Source organism: Talpa occidentalis, unplaced genomic scaffold (genome assembly GCF_014898055.3).
Source record: "Talpa occidentalis isolate TD23 unplaced genomic scaffold, MPIMG_talOcc4v2.1 talOcc4.6, whole genome shotgun sequence".
Classification (NCBI taxonomy): domain Eukaryota; kingdom Metazoa; phylum Chordata; class Mammalia; order Eulipotyphla; family Talpidae; genus Talpa; species Talpa occidentalis.
Genome location: NW_023604972.1, coordinates 24,890,088 through 24,901,540, shown reverse-complemented (window position 1 = coordinate 24,901,540; position 11,453 = coordinate 24,890,088). Strand labels below are relative to the sequence as shown.

General features: G+C 51.1%; 1 long non-coding RNA gene across 1 annotated transcript; it reads left to right on the top strand.

Annotated features, from left to right (window-relative positions):
• The first annotated feature begins 6,577 nt into the window (after positions 1-6,577).
• On the top strand, positions 6,578-8,125 carry LOC129144750 (uncharacterized). The gene is made up of 3 exons (XR_008549284.1): positions 6,578-6,882; positions 7,024-7,128; positions 8,080-8,125. It is a non-coding gene; the product is annotated as an uncharacterized LOC129144750 (long non-coding RNA).
• The last annotated feature ends 3,328 nt before the right edge of the window (positions 8,126-11,453 follow it).

Sequence of the window (11,453 nt, the reverse complement as noted above, 5' to 3'; positions counted from 1 at the left end):
ATCAAGGACCTGGAACCTGCAGCACATGCTGATGGGTATGAGCTCATACCCCCACTGCTGGGGTCACAGGCCCTGCAGAGATCTTCCAGGACAGCCAGATGGTCCTGAGCCAAGCTTACACCTACAGGAGGAGCCAGGCCCCAGCCAGGCCCCAGCAAGGGATGCTAGCTGTGCTGTGTTATCACGAGGCCGGCTGAGAATAAAGACCGTAGCCAGGAATGACCCAAGAGATCCCCTTGTCTTGCTATTCATGCCACCCGAGGTAGGGAAGCAAATACTGGCAATGTGTCCCCAGATATCTTAGAGGATTCTAAACTGAGACGCCTGCTACAGGGGTAGCCACACAGTGGTCTGGATGCAGCACCATTGCTGAGGAGGGCTGAGCTCAAATCACCCATGTGGGAGGAAACCAGCCCAGGACAAAAGCCCCAAGATTAAACTGAGGGTCCTAAACTAAGAAATGCCTGGCTTGGGAAACCAGACCTGGGCGTGGATCCTGCCTCACAATCACGTTGCTCTCCTGACAACACCCCTAGGGACGGTCACCCTGGCCCCATGCAGCCTGTCCACCTCTGGGGCAGCTGTTGACTCTGTACCGCTACCTCCCCAACCTCTCTTCACCCACCTTTGCAGCCACATGCCCTCATTTAACCTCTAACCTCGCCACGACCTCAAGCACCGGCCCATCTCTTCTAGGCAAAATCTTGGGTTCTTTTTGATTTCAAGTTTCATTTTCATTGCACTTCCTCCTAGATTTCACTGTTCATTCTGTTAATAAATGTTAATAAGTTTGGCGTTGACTTGTTTTCCACTCCTCTGGCGTCCAGACCCTTCACAGCAATGGCCACCTTATCACTGAAGCCTTGCACAAGAAATCACCTCCTCAGTGTAAAACAACATAAAATTATCTCACTGCCCAGCCCGCAGCCCCTGGTCCTCTCACGGGCCCACTGTTCCTGGTCCTAATGCTGCAGGGCAGTTCCTAGGGAAAGACCCATGGAAGGTGTGACTTTCAGATCCAGCTTTGCAACTGCATCAAATAGATTATTGTCTGTGAGTTTACGTGTCGTCGTTAGGACGTGTGTGATCATTCTCAAAGAACAGATTGTTTGATTTACCTTACGTGTCATGAAGTAAACCTCAGAAACTGGTAACCTGCAGCAGAGAGTTGATTAATTTGGGCCTGCACAAAGGGCAAGAACTTCCTTAATACTCAAAGTGATCCTGCAATAGGGGCAGACCTGGTGCAGAGCCTAAAACCTTCAGGCCCAACCACACAGAAAATCCACACGGCCAGATCGAAACCTGCAGCCCTCACGGTTGCTCCAGGTGGCGGCACCACAGTCACCTCACACAGCTGTCCCAGCGCCAGCCAGGACTTCAGTTCAGCTTCTGGGTTTTATATGTTTAGACACTCATGTGTTGACACTGAGGTTCCATAAACAAACTCTGAAAATCGCCATGCCCAAATTTTGTTCCTCCATCCCGTCCCCAGGCGGCGGACATCTCTAGGTCTTTCCCATCAGGGTCCAGGACCCTGGGCCGGGCCGGACACTTCTCCCCATACAGGGTCCAACAACTCACACCACTCATCTGCTTCCTCACTCTCACGACTCTCATTGAGTAACCCAGTGCACAATTCTTCCCTCCCAGAAGCCCTGTCCCACCAGTACCCTCATCCCTTGGCACTCTGCCCCACCAACCAGAGGACCACTGAAATCTCTGGCCCGTTCTCAGCAGGACTCTGCAGGTCCCTGAGCCTGTCAGAGCCGCTGAGGGGAGCTGAGCATTCCTGATGCACACAGATCCAGAGAGAGAAGCAGAGGGTGAGACAGAGCCAGAGGGGCTCAGAGAGGCAGAGGGAGATCGGTGCAGACAGAGATGGTGGGAGGTGAGGATAGGCAGAGGGAGAGAGTGAATCCGAGTTAGACAGATAAAGAGAGAAATGGCTGGTGAGGACTCAGGACAGGGAAGGAGATGAAAGCAGCCGCCCTGATGTCATTCACAGTGGGAGTGGATGCCCCATCTCTCGGGGCGAGTCATCCCAATGAGAAAGATGACCCAGTTCCACAGAGTATGGTCAGCATCTCTGTGACCATGGAGGGAGCCCGGATGATGAGCGCACCCCTCAGTGATGCAGCGACAAGCACTGTCTGTGGCCCTGGCACTTGATTCAGGCCCACACAGTGTCCTGAAGGGGAGGCCAGAGTTTGAACTGAGACAGATTCTCTTCTCCTGGAGGACAGTCCCACATGTGAAGATGACTTAATCACAGCAGAGTCCAACTGCAGGGGAGAATGAACCAGGGGTGACTGCCTTGCTAATCTGCCGCTACGCCGATCGTCGGCACTCGGACATTTTCAAACCTTCCCTGTACTCAGTCCTCACCAACCTTCTCTTCCTTTTCTTGTCTAACTCTGATTCACTCTCTCCCTCTCTTTCTGCACCTGTCTCCTTCTACCTCTCTGTATGTACCCCTCTTGCCCTGAGGTCTCCCCCTGTGTTCCTCTCTCTGATTCCTTGCAGGGCTAGGCATGCCCGGCATCCCTCATCTGCTCACACAGGCCGTGGGACCTGCAGAGTCATGGAGAAAACAGGTCAGAGATGCCATCGATGCTTGGCTGGTGGGGTGGAGTGTGGAGAGGAGCAGGCTGGAGGGAGTGTGATTGAGTGGAAAGACATGTGCACTAGGTTACCCAGTAAGGGCAGAGAGAGTGATGCAGCAGATGGGTGATGTTTGTTCTTGAATCCTGAATAGGGGAGAGTAGTTCAGCCTGTCTCCAGGGTGGTGGAGGGCTCAGGGAAATGACTGGAGTGCCAGAAACCATCAAGAGGGTGCCCGCCTGGGCACTGGAGTAGCCCCCTGAATTGGGTCAGGAAGAGTCATCAAAGTTGTATTCACGGATCCTCTGTCTCAACACATGGTGTCCAGATATGGTAAGGCCCAAAAGCTGAACAGAATGCCTGATGGGAGCTCCAGGATTGCTGTGTGCTGTGGCTATGCATTCTGCAGCCCAGTGGCAGTCCTGAGGGCTGCTGAACTAAATCAGTTCACGAGAAGCTTCTGTGTGGTTGGGCCTGAAGATTTTGGACTCTGCACCAGAACTGTGATGCAGATGTGCCATGGCTTTTGAGTATTAACCTAAGGAACTTGCCATTGTGCAGGCCCAAATTAGTTAACTATCTGCTGCAATCTACCATTTCCCAAGTTTTACCTCATGATACAAAACTAAAACAAGCAATCTGTTTTTTGACAATGATCACACAATTTCTAATGATATATAAACTCACAGACAATAATATATTTGATGACATTGCAGAGCTTGACTTCCTATCACATGTCTCTCTCCTTGGTAATCTAATCTTGCAAAATACACATTCTTGTATAGACATGAGTTGTGAAATGGACCATTGTACCTGCTGATATACTTTCTTGATTATATAGAGTGCAATGATATAAAGTTGATGTGGCAGCTATTGCTCATCCAGTGTATTCCTAAAATTCACAGAGATCTCAAATTTACTTATCCAATGTGTACTAATTCTATTGTGTAGTTGGGCAGATCCTTAAGTCACCACTTGGTGCCATCCCTAAGTACTGCTCTGCAGAATTAGGAACACAGATGGCAGACTGGTTAGGTGAACAGGGCCTGAGGACTTGGGCAGTGGGTGAATTATCTGGTGGATATCCACTAGGGAGGTGATCTTTTGTGCAAGTCAATAGTGAGAAGGAGGCCAGTGCTGTGAAGAGACTGGATGCCAAAGAAGTGGACAACTTGAGTTAAGTCAACACAAAATTTATTAACATTAATATATACAATGAAAACAAGGAAACTGAAAGGAAGTAAAATGAAACCTAAACTTAAATCAACTATAATCAAAGAATTTGAACAAGAGAAAAGACCAGGGCTTGTGGTGGAGGAGAGGTCAAAGTTCAAAGAGGGCATGTGGCTGGGAAAAGAGGTTTGGGAAAACTAGTTCTGAATTGCCAGCTGTCCCCAGAGGTGGACAGGCTAGGCCGGGGAAAGGGTCAGTTCTCTTTGAGGGCTGATATCAGGTGACTAGGATCTGGTCAGCCTGCAGGATCACACAGGGTCTTGCTGCCCAAGAGGGCATTTCCTAGATTACTATCTTCTGTTGAAGCTGCGAGTTGTTGCCCAGGGCTGATTTCACACTGCAGGGGTGAATGAACTCAGCACCCTCAGCCTAAGGTGCTGCATCCTCGCCAATGAATAATACACTCTGCAGCTGGCCTCACAGTTCAGAATCATCTGAGAATTCTGCTAGATCCTCCTCAGGTATTTCCTCCTCCAGCTCAGATGCTGTGAACACCCAGCACTGGCGAACACTAGGGACATCCTGGCCTTGAAGCTTCTCCCACAGGGGGGCTACAGTGCATCCCATCTCTGCCATCATCCTCTGCTGGGGTTCGGCTGAGCTTGGCTCACCCTTCAGGTGTGGGCTAAGCTCAACACCATCAACTTGTCCTGGAAGATTTGGGAGTGGGCCTGACTCTCCCAGCAGTGGTGGTATAAGCTCAATGGTCAGAGGACATCTGGCAAGATGCTGGCTAGTGGCAATCTCACCGTGCAGGGATACAGAGATCTCAGAGTCTCCTTGGCCACCTGCAGAATGCTGGGTATTTTGTGGATGATCATAGGAGAGAGATGATCCTGGTGTCTCCTCTCGGCATGTGAAGTCCGCTTGTGATGAATTGGATACATGGCAGGACTCTGGTCCTGTCCAGTGAGATGCAGTGGTGCCCAGCTTTAGTGGAGAAGGAGCTGGAGATCAATGGAGAAGCCATCAGCCACAAGCCACACTGCCCCATGCCTTTGCCAACAGACACATGCCAGAGCCCAGAACAAAGACCAGTCCGGGATAGTAACCCTCGGGAATTTGCCCCCTACGTCCAGCAGCTTGATGTCCTAGTTTAGAGTGCTCCTAGACCAAACCCTTCCCGCGTGGCTACCTCCCAGTGGAGATATGGACCTCCACCTCCTAGAGGAGTCTCGGCACGACCATGGGCCACTCACCCTCAGGAAATTCCGCCATTGGCTTCAGGTCTTTTGCCCTGCATTTGTGTACAAGCTCCATACACTGAAACTTGCGCCTGGTGTTAGCGCAGGTTTTAGGCCTACAACGGATCGCGCTCAATGGGCTGGGAGGCGGGTAGGGGAAATCCTCTTCCTCAGACTCTTCATCTTCCAGGTTTAGTGGTGGAGAAGGAGCTGGAGATCAATGGAGAAGCCATCAGCCACAAGCCATACTGCCCCGTGCCTTTGCAACAGACTACATGCCAGAGCCCTGAACAAAGACCAGTCCGGGATAGTAACCCTCAGGCATTTGCCCCCAAAGTCCATCAGCTCGATGTCCTAGTTTAGTGCTCCTAGACCAAACCCTTCCCGCGTGGGCACCTCCCAGGGGAGATATGGACCTCCACCTCCTAGAGGAGTCTCGGCACGACCATGGGCCACTCACCCTCAGGAAATTCCTCCATTGGCTTCAGGTCTTTTGCCCTGCACTTGTGTACAAGCTCCATAACTGAAACTTCCGCCTGTGTTAGCGCAGGTTTTGGGCCTGCAACGGATTGTGCTCAGTGGGCTGGGAGGCGAGTAGGGGAAATCCTCTTCCTTGGACTCTTCATCTTCCAGGTTCCAGGGTACCTCCAAGGAGAAAACAGAAACACCTGCAGGGTGGCATGTAACTGGGATACGAGGGGGCGATTGTGGCTTTTGGGTCCCATAGCACTGGGAGTTACCATGACGCACAACCTGGGAGGAACGTACCCTTCTCCAGGAGCACATACATGATGTCACTCACATAGGAACCCGTGCACACACACTCACACACTCTCACACTCACTCAAGCACACACAGAGTCCTAGGGGGGCCAGGGAGCATTAGAGTGGTGACCTGGTATGTCCTCTCCCAGTGAACCCCTGCTTACCGCTGGGGCAACGCTGGCTCCTGGCCTGCCAAATCTGAGTAGTCTCCTGATGCCTTTCAGCAATGTCTGAAAGAGGTTCCTGCGCCTTTTCCTTTGGTCAGGAGACCTCGGCATGCTCAAAACATCTTTGCTGCTCCTGGTACTCCCTGAAAGTGAACTGGGTCGATTTTTGTTTAGAACCTGGCTACCGGGATACTGGGTTCTGAGTATTGTGCTGTGTCAATCAGGAAAGTGATGTCACACTGAGATTCCCTTACCTGGACTCCTTCAGAGAAGCCCCTCCCCCTTTGGCTGCTTGGGTCCCTTCCTGTGCCTGTCCATCCACTCACGGACACCAGAACGACTGCTCAAAGCCCTTGGATGGCTCCATGTAGCCAGGGCCTCAGGAGGGGATGAGGTTCCGGCTGCTGAACCGGCTGGATGTTCTCCTGCCAAGGATAAAACCTTGGAGCTTCCTTTGCCGCCAGGCCCCTTTTTCCCATTTGCCCAATAGGGCCTTGTACCGCCTCTCCTAAGGAGGTGCACAGGGCTGGCCCGGCCTCCCTGCTGTTTCTTGTAGGGGAGGCTGTTGTCCTTGGGACTCCGGCTAATGTTGGCCTGGATAGGCCCATTCCAGAGAGGTCACAACACACCAACCCAGATCTACTGCCTCTGCTGTGGGCAAGTCATCTTCCTTCTGTGTGCTTGTCCTCCTGGGGGAATAGAAAATGTCTCAATTCACCCCACTGTCCTAAGGCCACAACCTTCATGACCCCGTATGGGCCAGAATCAAGTTCCAGGACGACAGACAGGGCACGTGTGCTGGATCACTGATGTGTCCAGCCTCCCTTCTTGCTCAAGTACCTGCTGACAATACTCTGTGGAACTGGGATTGGTTTCTTATTGGGATTAGACCCCAGAGTTGGGCATCCACTCCAGAGCAAGTCATATCAGGTTGGCCATTTTCAAACCTTCCCTGTACTCAGTCCTCACCAACCTTCTCTTCCTTTTGCTGTCTAACTCTGATTCACTCTCTCCCTCTCTTTCTGCCCCTGTCTCCTCTCCTCCTCTGTATGTATCCCTCTTGCCCTGAAGTCTCCCCCGTGTTCCTCTCTCTGATCCCTTGCAGGGCTACGCATGCTCAGCATCCCTCATCTGCTCACACAGGCCGTGGGACCTGCAGAGTCATGGTGAAAACAGGTCAGAGATGCCATCGATGCTTGGCTGGGGTGGAGTGTGGGAGAGGAGCAGGCTGGGGGAGAGTGTGGTTGAGTGGAAAGACATGTGCACTAGGTTACCCAGTAAGGGCAGAGAGAGTGATGCAGCAGATGGGTTGTTTTGTTGAATCCTGAATTGGGGAGAGTAGCCCAGCCTGTCTCCAGGGTGGTGGAGGGCTCAGGGAAATGATCTGGAGGCCAAAACCATCAGACGGTGCACCGCCTGGGCACTGGGAGTAGCCCCTGAATTGGGTCAGGAAGAGTCATCAAAAGTTGTATTCACGGATCCTCTGTCTCAACACACGGTGTCTAGATATGGTAAAGCCCAGAAGCTGAACAGAATGCCTGATGGGAGCTCCAGGATTGCTGTGTGCTGTGGCTATGCATTCTTCAGCCCAGAGGCAGTCCTGAGGGCGGCTGAACTAGATCAGTTCAGGAGGAGCCTCTGTGTGGTTGGGCCTGAAGATTTTGGACTCTGCACCAGATCTGTGGTGCAGATGTGCCATGGCTTTTGAGTATTAACCTAAGGAACTTGCCATTGTGCAGGCCCTAATAGTTATCTATCTGCTACAATCTACCATTTCCCAAGGTTTACCTCATGATTCATAAGATAAATCAAGCAATCTCTTCTTTGACAATAATCACACAAGTTCTAATGATATATAACCCCACAAACAATAAATAATTGATGAAATTGCAGAGCTTGACATCCTATCACATGTCTCTCTCCTTGGTAATATAATCTTGTAAAATACAAATTCTGTATAGACATGAGTTCATGAAATGGACCATTGTACATGCTGATAACTTTCTGATTATGTAGAGTGCAATGATATAAAGCTGATGTGGCAGCTATTGCTCATCCAGTGTATTCCTAAAGAGATCTCAAATTTACTTATCCAATGTGTACTAATTCTATTGTTTTGTAGGGCAGATCCTTAAGTCACCACTTGGTACCATCCCTAAGTACTGCTCTGCAGAATTAAACAACAGATGGCAGACTCGTGAGGTGAACAGGGCCTGAGGACTTGGGCAGCGGGTGAATTATCTGGTGGATATCCACTCGGAGGTGATCTTTTCTGCAAGTCAATAGTGAGAAGGAGGCCACTGCTGTGAAGAGACTGGACGCCAAAGGAGTGGACAACTTGAGTAGAGTCTACACAAACTTTATTAACATTAATACATACAATGAAAACAAGGAATCTGAAAGGAAGTGAAAAGAAACCTAACTAAATCAACTATAATCAAAGAATTTGAACAAGAGAAAAGTCCAGGGCTTGTGGTGGAGGAGAGGTCAAAGTTCAAAGAGGGCATGTGGCTGGGAAAAGAGGTTTGGGAAAACTAGGGCTGAATTGTCAGCTGCCTCCAGAGGTGGACAGGCTAGGCAGGGGAAAGGGTCAGTGCCCTTGGAGGGGTGATGTCAGGTGACTAGCCTCTGGTAATACTGAAGGATCACACATGGTCTTGCTGCCCAAGAGGGCATTTCCTAGCTTACTACCTTCTGTTGAAGCTGCGAGTTGTTGCCCAGGGCTGAGTTCCTACTGCAGGGGTGAATGAACTCAGCACCCTCAGCCTAATATGCTGCATCCTGGCCAATGAATAATACCCTCTGCTGCTGGCCTCACAGTTCAGAATGATCTGAGAATTCTGCTGGATCCTCCTCAGGTATTTTCTCCTCCAGCTCGGATGCTGTGAACACCCAGCACTGGAGAACACTAGGGACATCCCGGCCTTAGACCTTCTCCCACAGGGGGGCTACTGTGAGCATCCCATCTCCGCCATCATCCCCTGCTGGGGTTCGGCTGGAGCTTGGCTCACCCTTCAGGTGTGGGCTTAGCTCAACACCATCAACTTGTCCTGGAAGATTTGGGACTGCCCTGACTCTCCAGCAGTGGTGGTATAAGCTCAATGGCCACAGGACATCTGGCAGGATGCTGGCTAGTGGCAATCTCACCGTGCAGGGATACAGTGATCTCAGAGTCTCCTTGGCCACCTGCAGAATGTTGGGTATTTTGTGGATGATCATAGGAGAGAGATGATCCTGGTGTCTCGTCTCGGCATGTGAAGTCTGCTTGTGATGAATTGGATACATGGCAGGACTCTGGTCCTGTCCAGTGAGATGCAGTGGTGCCCAGCTTTAGTGGTGGAGAAGGAGCTGGAGATCAATGGAGAAGCCATCAGCCACAAGCCACACTGCCCCATGCCTTTGCCAACAGACTACATGCCAGAGCCCTGAACAAAGACCAGTCCGGGATAGTAACCCTCAGGAATTTGCCCCCTAAGTCCAGCAGCTTGATGTCCTAGTTTAGAGTGCTCCTAGACCAAACCCTTCCCGCGTGGCCACCTCCCAGTGGAGATATGGACCTCCACCTCCTAGAGGAGTCTCGGCACGACCATGGGCTACTCACCCTCAGGAAATTCCTCCATTGGCTTCAGGTCTTTTGCCCTGCACTTGTGTACAAGCTCCATACATGAAACTTGCGCCTGGAGTTAGCTCAGGTTTTGGGCCTGCAACGGATCGTGCTCAATGGGCTGGGAGGCGAGTAGGGGAAATCCTCTTCCTCAGACTCTTCATCTTCCAGGTTCCAGGGTACCTCCTAGGAGAAAACAGAAACACCTGCAGGGTGGCATATAACTGGGACAAGAGGGGGCGATTGTGGCTTTTGGGTCCCATAGCACTGGGAGTTACCATGACCCACAACCTGGGAGGAACATACTCTTCTACAGGAGCACATACATGATGTCACTCACATAGGAACCCAAGCACACACATTCACACACACTCACACACTCACTCAAGCACACACAGAGTCCTAGGGGGGCCAGGGAGCATTAGAGTGGTGACCTGGTATGTCCTCTCCCTGTGAACCCCTGCTTACCGCTGGGGCAACGCTGGCTCCTGGCCTTCCAAGTCTGAACAGACTCCTCATGCCTTTTACCAGCGTCTGAAAGAGGTTCCCTCGCCTTTTCCTGGGGTCTGGAGACCTCGGCATGCAGCAAAACATCTTTGCAGCTCCTGGTTCTCCCTGAAAGTGAACTGGGTCGATTTTTGTTTAGAACCTGGCTACCGGGATTCTGGGTTCTGAGTATTGTGCTGTGTCATCTCAGGGAAGTGATGTCACACCCTGGGATTCCCTTACCTGTGACTCCTTCAGAGAAGACCCTCCCCCCTTTGGCTGCTTGTGTCCCTTCCTGTGCCTGTCCATCCACACCACAGACACCAGTACAACTTCCCAAAGCCCTTGGATGGCTCCATGTAGCCATGGCCTTAGGAGGGGACGCAAATTTCTGACTGCTAAACCGGCTGGTTGTTCTCCTGCCTAGGACAAGACCTTGGAGCTTCCTTTGCCTCCAGGTTCCTTTTTCCCATTGGCCCAGTAGGGCAATGTAGCACCTCTCCTAAGGAGGAGCACAGGGCTGGGCCCGGCCTCCCTTCTGTTTAGGTAGGGGAGGCTGTTGTCCTTTGGGTTCGGGCTAATGTTGGCCTTGATAGGCCCATTCCAGAGGAGGTCATCTCAAGACACCAACCAAGATCTACTGCCTCTGCTGTGGGCAAGTCATCTTCCTTCTGTGTGCTTGTCCTCCTGGGGGAATAGAAAATTTCTCAATTCATCCCACTGTCCTAAGGCCATAACTTTGTTGACCCCGAATGGGCCAGATTCAAGTTCCAGGCCCACAGACAGGGCACGTGTGCTGGATCACTGAGGTGTCCAGGCTCCCTTCTTGCTCAAGTACCTGCTGAACACACTCTGTGGAACTGGGATTGGTTTCTTATTGGGATTAGACCCCAGAGTTGGGCATCCACTCCAGAGCAAATCACATTAGGTCGGCTGCGGCAGCCCCTGCCGCTGAACGCCAGTGACCTTACTGGAAAGAGGGAGGCTTTCACTCACACACATAGTACATCCGAGTGAATAAGACCCCCTTCCCCTGTGCGTTAGACTGGACAGTCAGTGAAGGGTTAGATCGGGGGCAAACTAGAGAAGGCACTGGCTAGCCACATGTCTGCGACTCCTGATGTCCTAAGACAGGTGCAGTCCCTGAGGGGCTTCATTATAATAATCTTTGGCCTTTAAATCAGACAAATGGCTAAAGGCCTGTAAGCCTAATCCAGGCATTAAGCCCGCAGTAAAAAAACCCCTTCTTTTGGCTGAGAACATGACTGCTGCCAGATGGAGTCACCAACAAAGCGGTTTAACTATTAACCAGTTGGTCATTGTTCCTGCATAAGAAGTAACATAGCAACCAGTTGATTATTATACTATTTTCTTACCTATTATAGTTTTTCTATATATGTGTAAAATCAGT